The 27,562-nt window shown below is 39.0% G+C and overlaps 1 protein-coding gene across 2 annotated transcripts in view; it reads right to left on the bottom strand.

Annotated features, from left to right (window-relative positions):
- Positions 1 to 27,562, bottom strand: part of MID1 (midline 1) — a 171,567-nt gene that overhangs the window by 119,255 nt on the left and 24,750 nt on the right. Inside the window, exon 1 of one of the 2 annotated variants that reach the window (XM_077781589.1) lies at positions 20,641 to 20,840. The exons of the other annotated variant lie outside the window; for it this stretch is intronic. The gene's annotated coding sequence lies outside the window, so the exon portion shown is untranslated. Of the gene's footprint in view, positions 1 to 20,640; positions 20,841 to 27,562 lie in introns of those variants that run through there. 2 annotated transcript variants of the gene reach the window in all.

A 27,562-nucleotide genomic window follows, 5' to 3' on the forward strand; every position in this document is an offset into this window, starting at 1 on the left:
ATTACAGCTTTGGAAGGTATCAGATGTAAATAGATGAAGATGTTGATTAAGGCATCTTCTTAATTTAGCATAGTTTCTGACTTGATGACTACACCTAACAATATGGCCAGATTCTGCTACACTGGTATCTTTAATAAGCCAGTGCAAATCACTGTTACCATAATGCAGTTCCTCCTACTGAGGATTTGTTTTCAAGCAGTATCAACATCTTTGCCATTTGTAATGCAGAATAGTCTGGGAAAGGCATCCCATGCAGTAGGTATGGCTCATCTTTGCAAAATTTCCATAAATGCTTGTGCTTTTTATAACAAAGGAATTTGTTGGATTTAATTTTTTTAAAAGCCAAATTTATACTCCAGGCCTCTTTTACTCCATTAGTGCCAGTATGCCTCAAAATGAGTCTTATTGCCAAGATCAGCACTGTGCTAAGTGTCTGATGGTGATTTAATAAAAAAGGGACTAAACTGAGACCACTGAGCTCTTTCAATTGTCTTCTAAATCAGATTATAACCTAGGCTTTTCAAAGGTGAATAGAATGCTGTAGACTAAATAGCCAGCATCACTTACATTAAAACCCACAGGAGCAAAACATTTTGAACTCCTTAGGAAGTAAAGAAAGTTAATGTTTCATTTTGCTGTGCATTCATTTTGGAATTTTATCACACATCCAAAGTACAGAATAGCTTTAGCAAAGAAACTCTATTCCTTTCAGCACTTATATTATTGTATATTATTTTGAAATATTGAAGGGCTAATACTCAAAAAACTCCAAATATTTTTCAGCTCTATAGCTTTGTATTATATTTGTACTTGGGTGATGAAGTAATAAGAACTAGCATTTCCTGGAAATGAAAGCACAAAAATGTGATTCTGAAAACCACAGTCCTTGTCTTCCTGAGTGCTTTATTATGAAATCAAACTGGGCTTCATAACAGTCTCTAGGTGTAAGGTGGCCCGGACCATTTATACATAATCAGAATGTGATCAAAGTGGTTTATAATTATGAATCAAATAAATAACTACATGGTATTATCAGACTATCTTTAGATGTCTTCTCTTTCACTTCTGTGAAAAACTCTTTTTCTGTGCATACAAGGAAAAAGTAACAAAACCCCCAAACACTTGCTTTGTCAGAAAGCCTTGAAATGAGAATTACAGTGAAAAAATTCAGAATAAGTGACTGATCACAACATCCAGAATGATTTTCACTTACCAAAGCAAATAAAGTAAATTATATTATTCAGGTCTTATACACAGGTAACATGGAAAAGTTTCTGACAGTATTGTGAACAGAATTATTCATGTCTATGCCGCCACTAATGGTCTGAACAGTGCGAATCAGATGTGTGAAACCTGAGCCCTCAATCAGTGAGTGATGTAAATTTTTAAGCTACATTTGTTTAGCATCTCTCCGCTAAAAAGTCAGACAAGAAAAACCCCATGTCACATATGTTGCATCAGGAACATGGATATCATATTTCAGATGACAAGCAAAACAAATTTTTAAATAATATAAAGGAGAGAGAGGAGAATATAAAAAATTCAAAGCATAATACTTCACCATCCACCTGAGATTCTGTGATAAATGTCTTTCATTACTTTGAGTTAGACCTGTACACAAGGGCTTGAAAAGTTTTCTTCTGTCTAGTTTGAAGATAAATATCACCCTATTGTAGCAGATTAAATTAGTTCTCAGGATCAGTTTCTTTTTTCATACAGATGCCCAGTACATTGAATGGTGCTTAGGACAAAACATTTTGAACACACAATCTTTTGAAGCATTCTCTCATATATATTTTTTTAATCTATAATGAGGACCTGCTTTCAGCTTAAATATTGCAGAAGTATTTGTCTATATCAGAAAAATGACATTGCAAAAATATGTAGTTAAGGTATAGGGGAAAAGGGTGTCTTTATGGTCAGTGTATCAAACTTCCCTTGGGTTTCCTACCTGCCTTTCTCAGGTCCTTGGGGAGTGGAAAGGAGTTCTGTGAATGTACAGCATCTGGAACAGGCTAACTCTTCCAGGACAACTGGTTAGTGAATAGGTTACCAGAATGCTGTTGGGGAGAACGGCTCCAGTAATCAACAAAATCACACTTTTGCCAATCTGTTGTGTGGCAACACTGTTCTCTCACACCCTCTTTGAAGATATTTCTGTATCTGTCAAGCTGGACACATCACTACAGACAGAAATTTGTACATAAGGCTTATTGGTGGGTATTACCTGGTGTATTTTAAGGTAGGACCATGTCTGACAGTTAAGCGAATAATAATGTTGGATTTCCCAGGGGGAAGTGGTAGATATATTTTCTGACACAAGTCACGGTTCATCCTAGAGAACAAAATATAGATGGGGAGACCTATCAGAGCTCTCAAATCTTTAGAGTTTTTTTCCAACTCAGTAGGCAGGATGTGTCTTGGAATGGTTTTGGTTATGATATTGGTTTATAATATGGAAAATTGGGAAAATTGAAGGCAAATTATTTTTTCCCCTCTCTTACTGTTATACTTTTATTTTCAAAAAGGGCATATGAAAATGTGTTTTATATAACCAGTTTGTGTCCAATTTTTTTGAGAAGTAAGCTCTCAATAGCCTTTAAAAACCAGATCCATCTAATATGTTTCTAGTGACCTTGAAAAATACAAGGTCTTCTTTTTGCCCATAATCTTGAGTGAGGAAAAATGAAGCTACAGTCACATCACCAAAAGCTGCCATTTGCAAATGCCCATGTGTGCCATGACATTTCCAGTGCTCAGTATACTACCATCCCCTTCCTGAATCAAAGTTCTCTCCCATTCATCTCCAAAATACGCAGTTAAAAATCAGAACTGGATAGATGCCGTTCTTCTAAATAATAGCCCAATTCTTTGAAGTTTGATTTTCTTCCTTACCAGAGTCCTACAACAGACATATTTTCCTGCAGCATAAATTTGAATAAATTCTAAAATAATGAGGCCTTAATGGAACATAAAATGATTACATCTGTAGGTAGCTCTTTGCTGCTGGCCATTCCTTAGAGTCTTTGCCATGCATGGCTCATTTCACAGGAAACAGTTCTAGTTTTCTTGTGCCCTACCCCCACTTTGTATGTACTATTTCTTCATGGATCATAACATCTGCCGTTTTATTCACAGATTTTAAAACATCAAACTGCTAAACACATTTTAGTATTTCTTGGAATTATGGGCATTTAATCACTACATTCAAGCAGCCAAACAGATCAGATGATATATGATGGTTGGTTGAACAGGGAACACTTGTTCATCTTTTTCTCAGTGTTATGAAAGCAGGAAAAACATAAGGTGTCATTTTGGAGGCTATAAAGAAAGCAGCATTCAAGCATAACTTCAAAAAGAGTTTTAGCCATTGAACCTCAGCAGCTGAGGGCAACAAACATTTCCCATGGATTTAAAATTCATAGAACTGGCAAATCTTTTGTAGAGACAAGGGGTAAAGTTCATGCATTTCATAGCTTCACTAACTCCAAGAAACAACAGTGCCTTTATGTACTCCTGAGCTTTTCTATAGAAGAGATCTTTCCATGGTTAGCTGAGATAAGAAATAATGCAATGCAGATACAATACTCTCATACTTCTGAGTAGCATAACATCCTAAACACATTCATATGCTTGGTCAGCAGATATTCCACAACTTTGGTTGAGTTACAATGCTTTAACACTAAAAACCTGCTTCCCACCTTGAAGAAACACTAGCTGACTTTTGCAGTTCAGCTCCCTGTTAACTATGGAAAGAGACAGCTCTGCTCAGAATGGGTGCCTGGGAAGACAGAGCCAAGTCTGAATAATCAGGCTCCAAAAGGGGTCTGACAACAAAGCCCAGAGAGGAAGTTAAAAGGATTAGCACTATAACACTGTTTAGCATTAGCACTCCTCTCTCCCAGTCTGACCCATACCTACCTTCCTCCTGCTAAGCCTGTCCTTCATCATTTTTATGGTGCTCAGAATACCCAAGTTCACTCGTGTATAACTTAACCTCCTCACTTGAGGAGCAGTCACACACAGAACTTAGCCTCCTCACTTGAGGAGCAGTCACACACAGTGCCCTATGAGTCCCTGAGCGAGGTTTGCTCATTAGCTGGATCTGCATTGCCAGCACCATCACTCAGGATGAGCCTGGCTTGGAGAGACGCATTAGGGAAATGAGCAGTGCAAATGCTAATTCAAGGATATCTGTGCCCTTGCAAAGTGGGAGCTGTGTTTGCTGTATATCTTCCTGGTAGTGCTTTTGTTCAGGTCATGGGAAGGTTTTTAAGCAACCTCCCAGTCCTCTCCATTAATCAGGCTTGGAGTTGCATCTCTGACTAATGCTGGAGTGCATGAAGCCTCATCCTCTCAGAGGTAATAGCAGAGATGATGAGCACTTAACAATGACCTTCTGCTGCTAATGAAGTCTTTGGGCTCTAACTATAAGGAGTACTGTATGGATAAAAAAAATATGTATAATATGGATATTGGGTTCTCCGCATCAATCATTTCATTCTCCTCATCTGCTGTTAACTAGTCCAGCATGACTTGTTAATATGGATACAGGCACTGAGTATGCCAAAAGCTTCCCACCTTCAGGAAAATCTGACCAAAAATTTAAATGTGGGCAAGATTGGAAAGTGGGAAATATGGAGTTTCAGAAATAGAATATACAGGAAAATGCGAAGTAATGGGAATGAGTGGGAAAAGACAGGTGATATCAATGACAGCAATCCTGGTTTATGAAGATAAAAATGTCTGGTATGAAGCAGACAACATTTCCTTCCACAGATAAGGTTCCCATTAGGATTTTTCCAGGTGTAATAGAGGTCTCAATCATAATAACATTCTGGATAAGAGCAATGCTTCTGAAGTCAACTTTTTTGAAATTAAATTGTCAGTTTGTGCCCTCATTCAGCTCATAATGACTAAATACCTTTGAGCACTTAAAATTCTGGTAAAGAAATAGTCTCTGGCTGACAGGAGACTGCAGTACCACTCTGCTAACCTTGGTTGGTCACACTTTCTATAAAGTCTGAAACTAATTTCACTTGATTTTAGATTAAAAAACAACATAAAGCAGGATTTTGCTGCGTTTCTTATATAGCCAGCTTTGAATAGGCTATAACAGGTGTCAGGGAAAAAAAAGCCTACTCTAAATAATATTAATTTTTTGTTCATCTGATGAAGTAGAAGTTTCTAAAATATAGAAGCCAATAGATGACAAGATCCTTGTAATCCTGGGATCCTTTCCTACTCAACAGGCATTTTGAGGAATTATTTTATCTTACAGTTTTATATGGTTTTAGTGCAAAGAAAAATCTTATTCCTGAAGTACCTATATCCACAGACTACAAAAAAAGCTAGTATTGGTCTAAGACATAGATATCCCCACTGTCAGAAGAAGACTCCCATCACAAAAGTACAGTATATCCAGAGAGGTTCCAGTTAAATCAGTACACTTCCTGGAATGCATTCATATATGGTTTAATTAAGTTTAGAATGCATCCTTAAAAAAGGGGGAATCTCATAATATTGCTTAAAGCATGATCTAAATAAACAAAAATTTGAAAAAAAAAATCATAGAATAAAAGTATTTTCAACTCAACCCAAAGAACATATACTCCAACACCCTTGTTATGGCCACCAACATCAATAGATGACATTGCTCAAAGGCCTCTCCGGCCTGATCTTGAGCACTTCTAATGATGGACTATCCAAAACTTTTCTGGACAAGCTGTTTGAGTATCTCACCACCCTAATCATAAAAAATTTCTTCCTTACAGCCAATCTAAATGCACTCTTAAAATTTAAAACTGTTGCCCCTTGTTCTATCACTACACACTCTTTAGCTGTCTTGTAGGACACCTTTAATTATTGAAAGGCCACAATAAAGTCCTCTCTGGGCCTTCTTTTTTTCCAGGCTGAGCAATCTCAGTTCTCTCAGTCTGTCCTCACAGCAGAGATGCTCCACTCCTCTGATCATTTTTGTGACTCTCCTCCCTTCATGTTTTTCCTGTTTTGGGAACTCCAGAGCACCTGCAGTGCTCCAGGTGGGGTCTCACCAGAGCAGAGCAGGGGACAAAATCACCTCCATGGACCTGCTCTTGATGCAGCTCAGGAAGCAATTGGCCTCCTGGGCTGCAAGGACATTATACTGTCAGTTCATATCCAGCTTCTCTTCCACCAGTATCCCAAAGTACAAAAACCTTTCTCTCAATCCATTCATCCCTCAGTTTTTATTGACACTGAACATGGCTCTGATTTGATTAACTTCACATTGGTCTACTTCTCAGTCCTGTCAAGCTCCCTCTGGATGGTATCCCTTCCCTCCAAGTATATTAAATGAATCACTGAATTTCTTGCAAATGTTTGATTATATGCAAATGCCTATGAATGCCTTTTAAATCTGTGTAATATCACAATTGGATTTTCTGTTGAAGTTAGTTTTAAAAGGTATATCTTTTATAGGCACCACAATCTTTCACTGTCTCATTTTGTAAATACTTTTCATGTCTTAAAAAAACCAAACACTTCCATTTTAATCTTTTTAAATAAGGATGAGGGGAGAACACAGCAAACTATGAGTACTATTGGTTTCAAAACTAGCATGAGTTTTTCTTATTTTCTTTAAAATACCTACTGAAGATGCCTTTTCTCCATACCCTGTTTCTTCATGCTGTATTGACTTTGCTGAAACACTACCCCAGCAACCCTTCACTTACACTGATTTCTCACAGAACAGCAAATGCTCAATATTATTTTCATTATTCTGTATTGTTCTGCCTAGATCAAAGCTATATTACAAAATATCTTTTACCACAATCTATTTAAAACCTTTCCATCACTTTTCTTCCTTAGTTAAGTGCATATCCAACACACCACAAGGAGGCTTCAGCTCTTTATGTCAATCCATCCATCATTTGAAGAGAGGTTGGACAGATTATAAAGATTAGTTCTGTAAGTTATCTTTGGGAAAGACATGATTCTGCAGGTCCCTTCTTATATATCTCCTCTCTTTTTGATAAAATTAATAAGCGACATATTTAGATCCAGACACCTAAAATCCAGTTAAGTAAGGTAGATAAACTCATGTTCAACTCATGTATTTAAAATTTTCACTTCAGTTTTCAGGCCAAAGTTCCTGTGTTTGTTCCTAAGTTTTGCTGGGGCAATTGCTGTGGTTTCTGTATCTGAGCTGCTCCCTGATGCTTGCCACTTAAATGCAGGAAGTCTTTGCTGAGCTCCTGGGCACTCTGGAGGGAAGTATAAACAGGTATTAGAAAACTAGCAACAAATTGATTTAGACTGTGTCCTCGCCCCGAGGTGAATAAAGAGCATATACTGGCTGACATGAAAGTAGAACTGCCTATGTTGTTAGATTGGGAGAGGTCACCACCCAAGCAAGCTGAATAATAAACTCCTCAGTTGCAGTGTGGACATATGGTAATATAACAGACCACAGACTGACCCAAGTCCAGGATTCCTGGCCCAGCACATTTGCATTTAAAAGATAAAGATAAATCTGCAGAATATTAAAAACACAACCTTGTACCAAACCTTTGAAACGATGCTTTAAACTGCAGCCAAGTTTTGGCATGATAAAACATCTGTGAATTATTTCATTCACTGAAATAAAATGCTCTGAATCTTTGGAAAACATGGTCAGTTCATTTTACATGCTCAGAGTTAAACTGATAATACATCTAGAGGCAGGACAGAAATTTCTAAGGTCAGATTTGGGGATTTAGATTGTTTTATGGAGCAGCTTTTCTTAGTAAGAGCATTGTCCACTCTCTATTATAATTTGTGATTTCCCCCAGTTTTCCCCAAATTTCTCTGCTAGTACAAGAACACTAGCAAATTATCTCTCTCATTCTGAGCTATTCTGGAGGCTTTTATGGCTTTTGATCTTTTGTCCCATCTCCCTTAAATATTTTCTGAGATACTATGACTCATTTCTTTACTTGTATAATTAAGGTTTGGAGGATGGATGTTTCTTGAGCCCTTCTGATCTACTGGAATTTGTGTCATAATGTGGCATGAAGCCTCTTAATTCATACAAACAGACTTATACCAAGAACCTCCCTGTATTTCCTTTTTTAAAAAAACCTGGAGTCTTTCAACAACAATAAAGTAGAAACAAAACCCCCAAATACTATAGTTTACCTATGTGCCAATTTGCATCCTGTCTCTGAAACAAGAGTTGACAAGTCCAACATGTGTGAGAAAAAACTGCTATTCAAAGTTAAGCTCTGGAAATGGTGACTGACATGGAGCCAGGCATTCCTTTAGCCAAGGGAATTATCAACTATAGAGCAGCCAAAATAAACTCAGAAATTTTCTCTGGGTGTTAATCACTCTGAGTATCATTCTTTCCCACACACTGGGCAAAGATTCTTGACCTTCTGATTTTGAGCAAAATCACCCCTATTAATTAAATAATTTGTCCATTATCACCTGAAGACATATGTAACCTTTTCACCCTACACAAGAAAGTGCACACTAAGTAAATAAATGTCTATTGTAAATATGAGCAAATCCCCAAGCTTGTTTCATTTCCTGCAGTGCATATGCCATCCCAGTACTGCTTAGTGTAGATCTGCACAACATAACACATTAACACATCTTTTAAATCTCCTATGAATGTCTTTGCACAGAAATTTCAAATGAAACAGTCCAAAGCTAGGAAAATTAATTATAATTGACCTTACAGCTATAATGGCAGGACTAATGCCTGGCCTGAAGTATAGCATTGCACATCTCTCCACATCATACCACTTAGGTTATATACCTTTCATAGTGTGTTTTACTGAGATGACAACATCAAATGTCTTTATCACAAAAAATAGCTTTTCCCATGGAATAGCAATCATGATATTGTGGGGAGAAAGCTTTGGAATTGTCACTTCTGCAGGGTGAGTATTTATTCATGCAGTGGAAGATCTACAAATGCATCAGGAGTAATGTTCTTACAATTGCAATGAAACCCTTTTTTAACAGCATCTTATGGTAAAAATTATTCTCAGATTTTTTTTACATTGATACTGCCCCAGAAGTCCATCTAACAAATTTCAGAAATTAAGATGCCTAAAGTTATTGGTATATTTGACTTTTTAAAGGATTACATGTATCTCTAGTCCTCATGGACAAGGTTTCACCATCTAGTAGAGACCATTTATTTGCATACACTATATAATGACCTCAAGACTAAAAAAGTCAGAAGCCTTACAGTTTGATGAGAAAATTAAGCCTTATATTTTAGTTGCTTTTTACAGACGTTAAAATATACAACACCTCAGAATATTCTTATGAATTTAAAAAGACACTGCAAAGAAAAGCTTGCTAGGAAAATAGTTTTTCAGATTTATAAAACAAAACTTCATTGATCATCCCATTACACCTTAACATTGCAATGCAAATGTGAAGAACAAGTACCACTGGGAATGGTTCTTTCAAGAACAGAAAGGCCAGACTGTTTCAATGAAGATTGTAAGTGTTTAACCCCCTTTGTAAGCCTTCAGAGGTCTTCTTCGTCCTCTTTACCTTTCTGACTTCTGCCCTCCTTCTCTTTGTCTCCAAGTTCTTGAAGTGTCTGTACTATTCCTCTCTTTCATTTGTGCTTACCAAGGTAGGTTCTGACTTTGAAATTCTTGAGGATGAAAATAAGATTTTTCAGTGGTACAAACAAGATTCATTCTCAATTTATGGATAAAGCCTGCTTCCTCTACTTTCCTAATACAGTTTGAAGAAGATAGATGGTTAATCTTTTCCTTCTCTGCAGAGTTCCTCCTGGCCTCCTCTCCTACACAATTGTTCTCCCTCTGTGCCTCTCTAATGTACTTTATATTCAAAGTAATGTAGTCTAGTTTCAGGAATGCATCCCGAAATTTTAAATTGTACTTCTCTCAAGAAAAGTAGAGCTGCTTCCCCTGCTATTATGTAGGAATAACACAAAAAGCCAGACCCTTTCTTTCCTTTCTCTTCCCTTTCCTTTACCCCAGGTACCTCCAAAAACAAACATACTTAGATGTTCTTTGGCATAGCACCAACCAATGGCACAAACATTTGCAAAAAGATGTTCAGAAAGGCTAAAAAAGATTTTCTATTTTAGGATTTTTCAAGAAAAATTTTCAAATTCAGTTCAGTGTTAGAAAAATGGGAAGAGAAGGGGAAAATCAAAAAAGTTTTCTTCACCTTTGTCATGGTCAAGCTTCCAGCTTCATACTGATAGAGCCAGGAGTTATACCTCTCTGATGAGGTTAAATGCAAATTTGAAAAAGGGGAGGGATTGAGACATTCCCCCTCTCTTTCCCCTGCATTTACCTTATAGTTCTGAGAGGTATAATGTTGTTCAGATATCTGGGGAAGGAGCAGGAGGACAAAAAACTGGGGACAGAAGTGAGGAGCCAGTAACAGAAAACCTAGAGCAGTGTCAGGGAGTGGGGGCAGCAAGGCTCAATACAAAGAGCTAAAAAAAAAAAAAAAAAAATCACTGGACTAAGAAAATGTGCTGGAATTAGTATGAAAACTCAAGGGAATGTTAGGCAAAAAATCAGCACCATTGGTTATTAGTCTCTTCTGGTGCATACCTACATCATCAGCTCAAGACAAATGGGGAAATAAAGTGCATTTCTCCATAAACCTGTTTTCTCCAGTAACAGTTTCCAGATTTTCAAGACCAAAATGACACAATCTGTCTTCCTAAAGCTAACTCTTCTACAATATTTAGAGGTATAAAATCATAGAAACACACAATAGAAAACAGCATGGAAATAGACAAATTAGACAAAATCCATGATCTAATGCCCCAGGATTTCTGGTCCAGAAAGACAGATGATGCTTGAGAAATAACTAAAGCCCTTTGTGAACAATCATACAACAAGATGAATTTAAACAGAGAAGATTTGGGGGCTTGTTTTTGTTTTGTTATGTTGGCCAGGAAGTCCCTCTTGGAGACTGTAAAGTAACTTTATCAACTAAGCCATAATGAAAGCTTAAACAAAGATAAATGTAATGTTCTGTACTGGGAAAGAAGTAATCCCAAGAAGCAGCACAAGCCCAGACAGATGGGCTGGAGCAGGAGTTCTGCTGAAAGGGACTCGGGGGCAGTGGCAGGCAGTGGAGCCAGCAGTGTGTCCCAACAGAGAAGGTGGCCAGCAGCCTCCTGGGCTGCCCCAGAAAGAGCAGTCAATAACCCAAGAAATGTGGCTATTTCACTCTACTTACAAGGTCACACCTGGAATACTGTGATCACTTGTGGTCCCTCAGCTGGAGAACTTGAGAAGGGTCCAGCAAAGACCACTGAGATTATTGGGGTATTGTAGCCCTTGACACATGAAGATAGGTTAAAGGAAACAGCTTTACTCTGACTGGAGAACAGAAGGTTCAAGGGAGATCTAATCACACTACTTGAATATCTATAGAGTTAGTTATAGAGGAAATGGAGCTACTCTCTAGACAAGGATGCCTGCTGACAGAACAAGATGCTATGGGCATGAAGTGCTGCAAGAAATTCAGAAATTCTGTTTGGATTGAAGGGGAAGAAAAGAAAAAAGAAGATTGGAAGAGGCTGCCAGGAATGCAGTGGACTCTCTTGCGCTGGAAATTCTCAATATTTTTTGAGGAAATTGCTGTAGGAACATGTGCTGAAGAGAAGGTTGGGCCAGATAATCTCCAGAGTACAGTGAGAACTTTCTATGAATCCCTGCACAGTTTTTCTAGCTATGTGAATCATCTTGTCAGCCCACAATCATCATCTTCCTCATGCATGAAGTTTTTACTACTCTGGAGATACGTGATATTTATTTCCAGTCATTGCTAATCCTTCATAAGCAGTTTACACTTTAGTTCCATTTAAAAGAAGGAGGCACATAGGAAGCAATAGCAGACTCCTACCCTGATAATTTCTTTTGCAGTGAAGACATTCAAGGAGAGTTAAATTGCAGGAGGATTGTATAACCTTCAGTAATAAGGCTTAATTAGAGATCAAGAGCAAATGTTATAGCAAAGAAGAGGCACCTCTGAACACACATTCATATTGGGCTTTTGTTCCAAATTAATCAGGTTAAAAAGGGATGTAAGAGCATTTACATCTGAAGTATGCTCAAAGAATTCAGATAGATATTACAATTTTTAATTTTACTTGAGTTGACAATTCTGAGTAAGCAGGACCTTTTGAAGATTAGATAGATGTATTTGTGCAGAAATGGTAAAGAACTTGTATGGGTTTTACTTAGCTCATTTTGATGCTGAAAGGAAAAAGCTCATGCAGAAACTCAAGAATAATTTTCTTATTATTCAAGAAAATAGGAATTTAAAAAATTGTAAAAAAAATGGGAAATAAAACCTGTTTTTTGTTCTCACACTACCACCTGATCTGTTCAGCATTTGTCACAAAATATGTATTTGAATAACTACAATAAAATACTGTATTGAATGGGGGATCTGCCTGACCTCTCCAATAACACTGACTTCAGCAGAAGCAAAATCACTCTTCAGAGCTACCCGTTTTGGACCAAAAAATGTTAAGAAGCAAAAGGGGCAACCTTGCCCTACCTTACATTTACTAAACACAGTAAGAGGCATAGCTGTGAGAAAATAGGTAAAGCTAAGGAACAGACTGAGCTTTCCTTTGCTAACATTTACTAAAATACTGTAACAGCAAAATTTTTCCATTACAGCAAAGAGCTGTAACATCTAATCTTCTGGTTGTTCTCTGATGTACCCCAACTTGAGCCCTGGCAAATGTCTTACAAGTCCAGATGGCAGCAGAAGGAAAAACCAACATGACCATAAATATGAAGGAAACGGCTTGTGATTTTGATGGAGACTAAAAAAAACCACCTCATTTTTCCCAAGAGAAATATTGAGGACTTTGAATGAGACCTTACTTTTCAGGGAAGAATATGGTGTGGTTCCTTTAAGCCACTCTATTTAACATAAGCATCTGGGTAAAGTTAAAAATGCAGGGTCTTAGCAATTAAAAACCTCTCTGGAAAAGGTGTGCATGGTTATATATATGTTAGCACAGTCATTTTATATTCATGAACTTTAGTGAATTTTAAATACAAAGGGGACAAGATGCTTTTCAGAATTTGTAGCTATAATTTTGCTGTGACTAAATTGACTCCTTTTTATTACACAGAGGATATATATGAAAGGGAAGCTGGTTTCAGGAGGTTTTTGTTTTGTATCAGTTTTTCCCAGATCTCTAGAATTAGCCTGAAGGATTCTTTTAGAGAGCAAGTAAATATATAAAATATTAGGACAACACTGCAATGCAAAAAGGATGTTAAATTGCTCATCCAAGGAGATGACATAATAACTACTGACATAATTTCCAAGCAGCAAAGCAAAACTAGGTCAAATCACATTGACCTATCTAACATAATAAGCCCTTTTTTTTCAGATTTTTACAATGTAGACTGTGTCTCGAGGCATTAATGTCCCCTGTTATCAATGTATAGTGTTGTCACTCTGTTTTAATTTCTTATCACCATGTTGTGTTAATTAGACCAAAACAATACAGTGCACTTTTGAACTGCTTAAATCCCAGCCTGAAATCTCTGTCTAAACTATAATTCTGAGGTTTCCCAGTTAGAAATGAAGTCATTAATAATCTACCTGTTTCAATAGGTGCTGGTGGGATTGTGCAAATTTTGACCTGGACTTAACCTAAGTTGTCCAAAACAAGCTCCATGTAGCTGACACCTCTCAATGAGGAAATGCTTGCTAATATCAATGGCATTTGATACAAGGCAAAAGCAAAGAACACACATCTCTCGAATATCACATAGACAAACCTGGTCTGTGCTTGACAATGTGCCCCTGCCCAAGACCTTTATCCACATGCACTGCCCAGAAAAAACTAGTCCTTTTCCTCACTCAGGGCAGCCTTCCTTTCCCCTATTCTTGCTGTTCCTCTGCACATCACATTTACAACATGTGCATTTTCAGTGAGATTATTTGCAGAGGTGTGTAGGCTTCTGTTTACAGCCCCTTGCAATTCCAACAAGAGCAGAAACACAAGTAGTAAGACAGAGATCTGCCTGTATCCCTGCATCCAGAGGTGAGGTGGAACCAGAGACCGGGCTGAGGGCTTGAGACCTCACTGCCCAGGGAGCTGGAGCTGGTTCCAAAGGAGGAAAAAAGCAGAAGCAGAGCTTGGTGGTCCACAAAGGAGAAGTTGTCAATAGCGTGTACATCTTCCATGTAAAATACATACATGTGTTGCAATAAGGGCATAATATTAGGTACAATCCAATGACAAAACCAGAAGCTATTCCAAAACTTTTGAAGCTTGCTTGGTGATGAAGAGTTCCTTGAAACTGGGATGCTGGCTGTTTTTATGATAGAGTGGCTAGATTTGACAACTCCAGTTCTAAATATAAATGTATGAAAAGGTGCTTCTTTTTTTTCCCCCCATATCTCAAATTACCTCTCAGGAAGAAAAATCCCCAAACTAATACACAAAACAAGACAAATGAAAAAGGAAAAAAAAACCAACATAAAACAATAACAACCAAACTAAAAAAATCCTACCCTAAACAAATACCCAAAACCCCAAACCAAAACAAAAGAAAAACTGAAAGGGATCATGTTTCCATATAGAATAACTACTGAAAAAATAGATTTTTTTTGAGAATAATTTTGTCATAAAATAATCTCTCAGTATTTTTTGAAAGAAAACATCAGTCTCAGCTAGTGCCTCAAATAAAGTTAAAAATAAAAAAAAGGGAGATCCCAGAGACGGTGTGGAGGGGGAGGGAGGGTCTCTAAGCAAGCTGTGGCTTCACCAGAGTCTGCAAAGTGCATCAGCTTGCCAGAACCACAAATCACAGATCAGTCTGCCCTACCACTCTGGTATGTGTGGGGAGGGGGATCTCTCCAAGCTCCTGCTGCAGTTGTTCAGTAATTAAATACCTGCAGACCCAAAGAGATGAGTCAGTGCCATTAGTCCTGGGCACCTGCTCAGACACTGGAGCCCCACAGGTGCACAGGCAGCACAGGACAGCCTGGGTGAAGAGTGATGGGAAGATGTTGCTGCCACCAAAGGCATGAGAAATATGTTTGCTTTCCTGACACAAAATGTGGAGCAACTGTCATAGCATGTCACCAGCTCCTTTCTGGGGGCGTAAAATGTTCCTCCATAAATATTTTCCTTAAAGACTATCACACTACAATTAAAAAAAATCCTAATTTACTGTCCTTTTATTCATTTTACAGGGATAAAAGCCTGTAATTTCTTTTATTTATTTTACTATCTTAAAATTGTTCTTGCACCCAGTTATCTCAACACTTAATCAACAAAGTTGATAAAACTTTTTGGGCCAAACAAACATTGCCTCTTTGACAGCTTTTTTCTCCTCCCACATCCCCTGGGAAGATATAAATACTACTGATAAAAAAACCATGACATGACAGCAAATGGGAAAGAATTTTAAAGAATTAATAACTATTTTTACTGTTTAGAAAAGAGATCAAAATCAGCTTCCTACCCTATAGCGCTTTTCCCAACTTTCAGACAGGCTGGATTCTACACTGTGAGCCAGGGATCTCAGGGATATGCAGTAATTCCTTACAGCTTGCTAAAGCATTGCAAGCTCTAAGCTGCATGACTGTAATAAAGACTTTGAACAAAAAGAGGCTAAAGAATGAAATACCCTATGAAGTCTGAAATTTAGTTCAAACAAACTCCAGCACACATCCAAGAGGCAATTAATACAGCTGTGTGTGAATACCGGTCTGCTCCTTTCTCTCTGCCCAGTCTTCACCCACAGACAAATCAGTTTCTCCAAACGCTGAAGTATTTTCTGAGCTTCAGCAGATTCCCTGAGCATTTACCACCGCAAGCTCCTTGTTCCCAGCATTTCATTGTCTTGAGCCCAGGCTCCAGCAGACCCCTTACCTCTCGTGCTACTCTGTGGAGGGACTCTGAGGTCTGGCAACTTTTGGCAGTGCTCAGAAGCTGCTGACCCCGCTGTGGCACTGCCGGCTTGCCTGTCCCCTGCCAGGGGGAAGCCCTGGGAGCAGCCCTGGGAGCCGCAGCCAGCGCAGCAGAGGCTGGGCAGGCCGGAGGGAGGGAGCCGAGACAGACCTCATCAAAGGCAGGAGGCCGAGTGGGGCTCATGGAGACAAAGATACACATCTGAATAATTCAGGCACTAATAAAAGCTTTAGGTTGGGCTCTGTTCAAGACGTGAAACGAAGCTGAATTTTGATGTACTTCAGGCTTCCATCAATGCAGAACGTGGTGTTACTTAATAACCTGACACTGAAAAACCAACATTATTTTAAAAGTATTCCACATAAAGTTAATGAGGAAAGTGGCTATGGAGATGTATATTTATAACTTTAGGTTGAAATTCTATCATGGGAGGATTCTGAGAGCTTCGAGTCTGACCTCTACAGGTAGGCTGCTGAAATAGGAACAGGATCTTGGGATGGCAAATTGTACACTAAACTCTTACAAATCAGGGAAAGGTAATGGATCAGATGCACTATTTAACATCACATTATCATCAGTGCCTCCTGAAACCATATTTTAAAAACACAACTATTTGTATCATCATCTATGGGAATTTGGCTCCCACAAATGCTTCTTTTGCAAACTGCATAGACAGTGCAGCACCACAAGAAAAAGCTCGTCCAACATGAATATTTTTACATTCAAAAGTGTAAATGGGTTATGCTCTGCTTTTTATTATCTCTCCCCCTTCCTCTCCAATCCTCCACATGATCTACTCTTGCAGAGCTACAGAAACAAGCTTTACTTTGGAACTGATAACATCCATTTGCATTTTGCAAAACTGATGTTTTTAAATGCTCTGATTGGTGCCACCTTTTTCTAATCAGAACCAACCACTCTAACAAACTAGCCTTTGTCAGGGAATCCCATCCCCTCTGTTCCCACCAACCTACAGCACATGTTGCTATAGCTACCCTGCATGTCTATTTACCACACAAGTGATCAAAGGGAGCAGACAACACACATACACACACGCACAAAAAATCCTCACCAGGCTTCCTACCCAGCAAAATCCAGCCACTAATTAACTGATACACTCCCAGCCTGCAGACTCTGTACACCTGTTTTCTTTATTCTGCATGGTACATACAAAAAAGGGCAGCATTCTTTAAGATGCTCTTACAGGCGCAACAAACAAAACATCCCAGGATGAGCTCTGTAAGATAAGGCAAAGGATTACAGAACTTCAGGATAAAACCACAACTTTTCTACAGAAGAACGCATTAAGAATTTTAAAAGGTATGCAAAAGAAAATAGGAAATAAGAAACACATGCTAAGAACTTAAACAGCTGAAAGGGGGTGATTTTGAATTTTGCATATGTTTTGCACTGAAATTGTATACAGCCTTTGTTCACTTGGTGAATTATATGCACACTAAAGGCCATATGACTGCAGACACGAAAAGTAATTGTAATGGTTTTATGTACCTTAGAAACACAGTTTTTCATTTTTAGGTGGCCTGTCAGTTAACAGTTTTTTAGTTGAATCTCTTTATGTGACAAAGGGCTCAAGGCTCAAGACTGCCTCGATCAAAGTCAATGGTACTTCAATAGGAAGAGGCCAACATAAGGAGCTGCATTTTTTTGTCAATGACACTCCTGCGAGCTACACTTCAGGGATACATTGTGGTTGAAAGGGAATGAAAATGAAGTATTAAAATTCATCAAACATTTGATTTTCTGTGAAGTAGGCTTAGGAAACAAAACAGAGCCCACAGTGCCCTCTCCAGTTCTGCAGCAATCTCAGGGAATCCAGCCTCATAACTGTGTCCAGCCTCACAAAAACTCCACCTTCATGAAGGCTAAGCATCTCTTTAGGAGTTTCCATCACTTGCAAATTTCCTTACTTTATAAATAACAAACTGAACTCAGTACTCTACAAAGAAAAAAAAAGTTACTTGCAAAGGCTTTTTTCTTGTCTGTTAGTTCTTTTTTATTTTTTTGCAACTATGTAAGATACCTTTAAAATTGCACTTGTTTCCTAACATTAGTCTTACAGCACACTCGCACACACAGAAGGGTACATTTCCTGTGGATATTTAAACTTTTACTGGTACATTGTGATCAGCATAGTTTCCCAGATAGGATAGAAATGCTCCTTTTTTATTGTTTGGACTTATTTGTGAGGTTATTATATGAGACAGCAAGAAGACATCTCTTGCTGAGATTTTCAGTGATCAGCTAAAAGTGACTGCTTCTTTATACTCTCTCATTTACAAACCTCAACTCAGTATTTACACCAGCCCCTGTGACCTGCTGGAGACTATTGGACTCTCACAGTGGTAGAGTAGGTTGAATCTTATCAACAGGCTGCATATTACATTTCTACAGTAATTCCTCCACTTCTATTGGGGAAATTAGTGATTTTTTTCTTTCTATGTGCTATTTTTCAGTAGCTGTGGTTTGCCCTTGGATCAGATCAGTCATCAGCACAGTACATGGTTTTGTTCCAACACCTACAGTACATTGTCATATGCCTATATCCTTGATGGTTAACTCTGAAACACTGAACTGAGCTTTAGGTCCTACCAAGAGCCTCTCAAAGTGGGAGCACTCACTCCCAAAGCCTTTGAAGAAGAAGGAGTTAACCCACTCCCTCCCAGCTAGTGTAAGGATAAGGAAAGGATTACCAAGGAAAGGCAGAGAAAGCAACAGGACAGGTAGGGAGAGATGATTATAAGGTAGAAGAGAAGGTAAAAAAGAGCTCTCTGTTGCTCTGAATAGGAGGGCCATGGAAAAGTCACTTTCTGTATATAACTTTTCCTTAACAGTTTCCAACTAGAAGCAGGAATGAGGGCTCCAGCTTCACATGACTTGCCTGCTGCAATGGATTTCCTAAACGCTTTATACAGTTACTTCTGTCCATCACAACCTTCACTTCCCGCTGAAACAGCAGTTCTGCTGACAGGGGCTGATGCACACAGTAGCTCAGCGCCACCTTGACATCCAGCTCCCTGGATTTTGTCCCTCGGGCCCTAACAGTGCCCACAGAATTTCCCTGCCAGACTGAAAATATTTGTGCACAGCAAAGCAGCGGAACCCGGAGAAATGCCCCCGAGCTGTTCCCCCGGCACGGGAAGATCCCGCGCTCGGAGGCAGGTGTTCGCACAAACGCTCCCGCCGGGACGGGCCGGGCCCGGCAAGAGCCAGCCCGCCTGTGCCTGCACCTCTCTTTGCGATGGAATGTCTCCCCCATCCCTCCTCCTCTTCTGGAGGCTAAGTGTGTGCCTTAGCATTCTCCCTCCGCCCCCATTACTTATTTGCCTTGCTCTTTTAACCCACCGCTTATGAATCTTCATTATCCCTGAAGCCTATTCTTTAGGTAGAAATATTTCAGGAGAGTAAAGTGCACGTTCCAGAGAGCATTTTACACTTCATTATTGCCGTCCTGTAACATTTCTGCTTCTTTTGCACTCCTCGTTGGTAACCCCCTGTGCCAAAGTACCCTCTTGTGGTGATAATGATTTTTGATGACTACGTGCATCCAGCTGACCAGCTTGGTATATAAAATGCCCTTCATCGAGCTTCGCAAGGACAAGAATTTCTCTCTCTTTAAAGAGTTATAAAATGTGATTTTGCTAGTGGGAACAAGAAATAGCTTTCTTCTTCCTATCACCTATATTTCCTCTTTCTCCACCCTTCCTCACCTCCTGTAACTTAGAGAAAACCGGCAAGGAAGGTGGGATTTCCCACCATGGTTTCAGAAAGCAAGTGTAAAACAAATGTTCCATTTGCACTACAGGTGCAAAACCCTCACACATGCATTTCCTGCACATGTACTATAAAAGTCCCCCTGAGAACTGAATGAATGACACCCACACAGAAAACCTAGATAACTTCTAATTACCTCATATTTACCTACTGCCTACCCAAAAAATAACATATTATGAGCAAGTTTAGGAAGTGGACTGGCTTTTTAAACTGGGATCTTTGATTCAGTCTTAAGATACAGCCAGTTCTTCCCCCAAAAAGCTCTTGTAAGTGTACATTGTTGCTGTAAAACTATGAAAAACAAGAACCAAGAACATTTTGTTACTGCGCTCTATAACAGTGAGAATGAAAATAAAAGCTCCTTTTGTCTCCTCAGGTGAATAGAAGTCTTTAAAAAATACCTAATTTGAATAATCTTAGAAAAAAAATCCCTAGAAAATCCATTTTAAAGTACTTTTGGAAGCTGCAAGACAGCTTGAAACTACTACGTTTTAAAACAATCAGAAGATTAAAGCACTGGCAGGCAAGGAACTCATGCAGAGCTGTTTAATAAATTATCCTTGGGCTGAATTATTGGCATATTTAGGCTTACAACACAGCAAGTTCTTTCCTTTCGCATGTCACAAACAGGGCTCCGAGACAGCCTACACAATGCACTTAAGCCATGGCAAACTGGAATTGATTTACATAGCTCGCAAACCGCTTCCGTGCTCCCCGCGAATCCAAAACTACCAGGACTCGTATGGCATCTCTGCCTACCGGGAGAATCGGGGAGGGGGGAAGAATTTTTTTTTTTTTTTTTTTTTTTCCTTCCCACCCAGAAACTTACAATTATAAGAAGAAAATAAAGAGAGGGTAAAAAAGCGGCTGGGAGCGGCAGCAGCCGGAGCCGGCGGGCAGTGGCTCCTTACCTGCCTCATGGTGAGATTCCCATCATCCATCCAGCCGGCCGGGGGCTGCTCACTCCGCGCTGCTGCCGGCAGCGCGCAAATCCATCAAGTTTCCCACCGTAAGCAAGTTTCCCTCCCTCCTCTTTCCTGTCTATTATTCCCCCACACAGACACACTCCCTTTTTATTCTTTGCTAGGGGGGAGCCCTAAGACAATGTCAAGTTTCCCAACCTTCTTTGCCCAGCCTATGAAAAGTCGGCAGCGGGGAGGCAACTGTCCGCCAGGCTCTGATTTCAAACCCAGCCCAGGGATGGAGCAGTTGGCTGTGGAACGGCCTCGCCAATCAGCGGGAAGGGGAGGGCGGCAGAGCACATAAAGGCTGCAGCCTACATGCGGATTAGGAAAGCTTTCAGGGATTTAAAAGACTGAAAGCAGCTGGAAACAGTGTCTAGGGCTACAAAGAGGGAAGTCAATTTGCGGTGTAAGAGATTATTCCCATTCTCATGGAACTGCTCTGGGTCTGCTCGAAGCTTAGCAGGCTCCCAGGATTTCGGCAAGGATATGTAAATGCCCGGTTGAAACTGCTGCAACATCAGAGCGATGCAGGAACGCTCGACAGCTGCCCGGTAAAGTGGCAATATCCCGTCTCCAGAAGCACCGATTTCCTCATGTCAGATTAGAAGGCAAATTACATAATGACAAGAGCAGGAAGTAAAATTCCGTTTGCCATTAACATTAAGGGCAAGTGCCTTTCTGTTGGAAGGAACAAAATATATATGTATGGATCCGTAGGCTATGGAAATGTTTTGTTGCGAAGTTTTGTTTGTTTCAGCAGCAAACCTTTAATCATCCTAGCCTCAGTTCATTGTCTGCTTTCCCTTCTTTAGGGGAGGGTGTTTTCCTCAATCCTGAGAGTTTTTCATGCAAGATAACACTGGACTCGAAATACAACTTCAAAGAAAAAAAAATATTGTTTTTGTGGGGTTTTGTTTTGTTTTGTTTTTTGTTTTCTTTTTTAACGAGATCAGCTGCTATCTGCTGCCCCTCGGTGGCTTTCATTAAAACCAACAAAAAAAAGACAAAATCAAAAATCTCAAATCTGAAGTGCTGTTGTTGTTCGAGTTACACTTTTCATAAAATTATAGAATTGTTTGGGTTGGAAGAAACTTTGAAGAAAATTTAGTTCCAAATTTCTTGATTAAAAAAAAAAAAAAAAGTAAAAGGCAGAGAAGTGCAAGCCTGCAAATTGATACCAGCCAATCTTCTCCAAAGTAGACAAGGCTTCTAACTTAATATCAGTTCAGAAGCCTGGTAATCATTCTGTTCCACTCTTAATGGAAATCTGTCTTTTGATCTTAGGGAACAATCAGGCAAATCTGATGCCTGAAGTAAAGTCCCAATATCATGAATTTGCTTCTTCAATGTCTTTATCTACCAATGAAAAAATTAATCACTACCCATAAAAATCCTTCACAGTACAAGCAATCTTATTGAGTTACAGGGGAAAAAAAGCTACAATGATATGTTTCCAGGATTTTAATTATAAGCTTCCAAAAATAGTTTTCCTTTTAACTTAGGATAAGCTCCAGCAGTGGGTATGTCACAGGGAAAGAAAGAAAAGATCTGAAATAGGTATTTATTTGTTTTTCCATTTAAAGACAATAATGATTTTTCTCACAACTGCTGCAAAGAAAGGAGCTTGCATAATATTGGCACTGTCTAGATCAGAAGCATGACATGGATGGAGAGAAATCTTGACTGAAATCACTACTGGAATTTTTCCAGTAGTGGTTTCCAGCTTTACTCATGCCTGGTCTGTGTCCTCAGAAGGATCCTGTACATTATATGCTTTAATGTACAGCACCAACCATCTCCAGGGATCAATTTAACATGCTGCATGAGGGTAAGACCAGCCACTGTCTCTGGCCAAAGTGGAGACAAGTGAGTGATGCCTCAGTGATGGTCTAATAGTGCCCACTTGCACAACAGCTTGAAGCAGCTGCTATGCAGAGGGTGAGGTGCATTGAGAGCACTTAACAGGAATGCTTGTCCTCTGTTCCCCAAGCATAGTTTGGGGACGTGTCACTTGAAATGAGTATGTGGTATGTGAAGAACTTTTACTGCTTTAAATCTGTGAGAATCCTCTCCAGGATGCATTCAAAGGAAACATAAATGTACTTTTCCAAAGTAATTAGGACATTAGGGGTAAACTAACCCGGTGAAGAGGATGTAGTAAAAAGTTTAAAACTTACAAAATTAGTAAGAATTATAAAGGATTCACATAAAACCCCTATATTTGATTTCAGGGTTTTAAGAAGGAGATTATTAGGACAGCTTAAGAGTTTCATATGGGATCAGGGCAAAAGTTTATGTAAGAAAACATTATAAAGATAAAACAGTTGTGTAACTTTTCTGGAAATGCAAATACCTTTTCACATACAACATGCACAACTTACAGAACTGGATGGGTACTTCATTTTACTGAAAACCCAGAAGAATGTGGCATCAAAAATGAGTGGATTGTATAGGATGAAAACTGATTTCTAGTATTAACAAAAAAATGAAACCATTAAAATAAAACCTATGTTCACGGTGGGGTGTGGACTATTTTTTTTTAAATCCAGAGTCACAGAGCTCCTATCCTATTTATGCCATTCACTTTCCACCTTTCAGGAATGTACTTTGTGATTAACCCAACTCAGTTGCTGGAGTTTTTTGGTGCAATACCATTTTTGTAGTCCATTCCAAGATAAGTCTGCACCGGCTGCAGGGGGTGCAGTGGTATTATCACACGTACTGGATTCAGAAAACTAGGTCTTGCACTTCACTTCCTAGAGTATTTTGAGTGGCACAAAGGGGAAAGAGAGGATCTATATCTGAAGTGGTTTGGAGGGTAGTCAGCATCCAAAGCCACAGATGAACAGATAGGTGTAAGGAAGAGGAATTGTTGTCTAGGATGCAAGAAGACAGGTGCTGGTTTTTACACCTTCCTCTGAAAATTGGCTTTCCTATCTATAACCCAGTGTATGTGTGTGCATGAGAAAGCCCTGTGGTGTTTGGGGAAGTGGAGGATTCTATCCCTGATAGAGGAAACTTTTACAGTCTGTTCAGTGGAACCAGTGGAGGTAAGAACAGCCAGAGGAGCTGATGCCAGGTATAAGTTCAGACATCACTGGGAGCAAAGACCTGCATAAGCCACACCAAAGTCATGGTAGGGACCACAATAGTTTTAAGGGATTGTTATTGAATGAATCCATGTTAAAAGTAAAATGGCTACAAGCACATCAAACCACTGGCAGTTTTATATTGTGAGAACACTGGCTATCAGCAGGAATGGTCACATATCCCTCTTGTCAAACCCCTTGGAGCTATGAGTGACACCAGCAAACACACAAATACTGAAGTAGCTCTGACCTTGCTGCTCACTGTGGATGTCTGCCACTGTCCTTATCACACACCAAGCAGCTCCCAGACACAAAGGGCAGACCCACAAGCCCTCCATCCAGCCTCAAGTCTCAAGCATTATGTTGTCCCCTTCACTAAAGTAAAATCAAGGCAGGATAACTTTAGCTGGTCTTCCATTATTGGCAGCATTGGTCAGGAAGATCTTCAGTGTGGTTAATGCTGTTCTGCTCTTGGCTTGGTAAAAGTAGGTAGCAGGCAATTGTGAGAACTCAGGCTGTTGGGTTCTAAGTAAAAATCTTGGCTCCTATTGCTACTTAAGACAAAGATACAATGTTAGAATGTGTCGTGAGCCAGTCTGTGTAGTCAAAAGAGGGTTCCTATAAATGTGCAGAAAACCTCATCACTGTGCAATATCAAACTGTACATTTTGTAAAAATATCACACATTTTTTACATAGACGTAGTAAATTAGGTGTTGAGTGCTCTTTGTCAGCACATTAACTATTTCTTAAAATGTTCATCTAAACTTAGTGGGATGAGGTTTAGTTCAGTGCTTATTAATACAATGTGCAGTTTTGAAGGTTTTAAGTTGTGACATGGCAAAGACAAAAATCTTGATTCCAAAAATTTATCACTGTTTCAGAATCTGAAACTTTTGATTACTGATTTTTTCTAATGAAACCTTCCTTATCTACTTTCATTGCTTCTAATAAATTACTGAACACAGGAATTATTCTGAACTGGGATCAAATGCAGCCTAATGTGGGATCACTCAGTTGCTGGAGTTTTTTTGGTGTAATACAGTTTATGTATACAGCCCAGACCAAGATAAGCCAGCATCAGCTGCAGGGGGAATACAGAACAGGAAGTGGCAAAAATTACTTTCTCTCATTAGCTGAATTCCAGCTGCCATGGAAATCCTCCTGGGCCCAGAGAATTTAATATACGATAAAAACAGAGAACCACTCCATTTCTTTTACTGAGCTGCACCAAACAAAGACAGAGCAGACCCCAAGATCTGATTATATGGTAGGAGTGAAAGAGTTGCAGCTGAGGAAAATATGACCCAGCATATAGGTTATAAAGAAACAATCCTAGTTTGAAAATTAACATCTTCAGGTACAAAGTCAATCATAAATATATTGCCTTTAATTTGCAGTATAGACAACCAAGACATGCTTTTCAGAATAAGACAAGCAGCTAGACTGCTGCACTTTGAGAGAAAAATGTAGTATTCACACACAAAATGTTGGCATTGAAATTAATTTTAACTTGCTTTTATAGTCCCTCACCTGGCAGTTTTAAATTGGCACCCGCAGGAAGAGCAGGATGTCCAGAATACAAAATACTTCTTAATAATCCCGTATCACACTAGAATACTTAACTCAAGGCAACACTGGCATGTAAAAATAACCTCCAGAAGAACTGGCACAAAATATGAGGTTGTAAGATGAAGACAAATTTATGAGAAAACTGTATTTTAAAAAAAGAGGAAAAATGCTGAAATACCCCAAATATGCAAAACTGTTCTCAAGATGTGAATATTATCATGCAATGATTTCAAATGATAAAGTTAACATTTGTGAAAGTAAGACTGTACAGGGCTTGGATCTCACAAAACAGTGCTTAGCTGCTTTTACAAACATTGCTGCAGTGAATGCAATGGAGACAAACTGTGCTGGCAGAATGTCTGAATTATGGCATCTAAATGCACACACATTTTCTGAGAGAATCTTAAAACTAGTACCAGCAGTGTCAGATATCCTTACATGTACACATACACTGAAAGCCACAGTGCAAGAAGGTGTCCTTGAGCTGGATCGTTGGGGAATTCATTGCCTTTCAAGAATCAGCCTTTTGGAAGAGTATCAGTAAAACAGGCAGAGGTGAAGGACATCAGGGCATCCTTCAGTTCTCTTGGTGGAGCAGCCCTTAGCCCATTCACCCTTCACAGAATCACTCAAAGTGCTCTGATCTAACTCGGGACTGCACCAGCTACAGGCAAGAGAGAAGAGAAGATACCTTCAGAACAGCTTCCTTCTCCATAACTTATGCAACCTGTGTAATCCTCGACTCAAACAGACAAAAAGGTGGTTAAACAATGATCCATCTACACTTGCTTTAAGGACTACACTGACTAGACTTTTTGATTAAGACTTTTTAATCAAAAGACTAATATCTGCTGGATTTCATTTTACTACATCTGCTATGAGGCAGATACTTGATCTGCTAGGCTGAACAAGCTGGTGCACAGTCATGTGTAATAAATTAGTGATCAGAAGACTCTGATAGTCTATTCTAAAATTCTATGGAAGTATAGTAAGCTAAAAAGACCAACAAAGAAGGATGCTATAAGGGTTCAGAGTTTCTAAAACATCTGTTCTCTAGTATATATAAATGCTGAATTAAATGGAAATCATAATAAGTTTACCACTGTTTCTCCATTTGATTTCCTAGGATTTTACAATTAGTTGCTACTTCAGTGTTAATTATACTTCATTACTCTTAGAAGTAGTTGATAATAGTTAAATTACTACTTTTTTTTTAATATTCTAGTCCTCAGAAGCCTTCATGAAAAAAATAATTCTAAAGTAAAAAGACAGGAATTGCCTTAAGTATCTGTAACCTCTATTAGCATAAAAAAAAGAGAGTAACTTTATTCCATTGCTTATTTAGTGACCAATTGCAAGAGTCAGTCATGAAGTGATTCAAAAAAAGCAAATAAAGATTCAGGCAAACAGCAGAAGTTATTACAAACGTGCCTTCATCAATCAAACTTGGAACAGTATCTGTCAAAATCAATATTTTTCTGTCATTCCAGGAGATATACCCAAACATATGATCACAGAGGTTCAAGGGAGAGTCATCTGGCCACAATTTCACTAAAACAAGTTAAAGCCTAAACTGATAAATTGTCACTTGAAGCAAGCAGGCATCTACTCAAATCCCCATTATCTGCGTGTTAGCTGAGATCATCAAACCATGCAAATCCTTCTTTTCGAAATAAAAACCCCTGAACCACTGGTTTAGCAAAAAAAGCATGTAACACTCACAATTAAGCCATTCTGCTCTAAAACAGTTTTTCTTCAACCTGCATACAACAGGTTGGACAAATTACATGCCATGTACGAGTGTGTCAGAAGTGAGAAATGCTAAGCACTGTCAAGACTATGCCGTGTCCAGGAAGGATTATAGAGAGATTGACCCTGTTGCAAAACTTTCTAAAACAGAGAAATGCTGGTGTTTTAACATCTTTTCAAAATCTCAGCTGAGACATGAAAACCTGGGATAGGTCTGCACAATTTTAATTCCTCATATTTCTTGTTCTCAGAAAACATTTGATATTTCAATGTTCTATTCTATTTCCCTGGAGTGACACTACATAGTTTTGGTCATACAGAGGTAAAAAAAATTAGCTCAGGTATCTGTTTAGAAATCCCAGGAAGCCAACTGCCACTGAACAACCAACCAATATTTTACTGACTTCAAATTAGTGTTTCAGTAAAGATCAATGGAGCTAAAGTTGTCTAAAAGCTCAA

Source organism: Lonchura striata, chromosome 2 (genome assembly GCF_046129695.1).
Source record: "Lonchura striata isolate bLonStr1 chromosome 2, bLonStr1.mat, whole genome shotgun sequence".
Taxonomy (NCBI): Eukaryota; Metazoa; Chordata; class Aves; order Passeriformes; family Estrildidae; genus Lonchura; species Lonchura striata.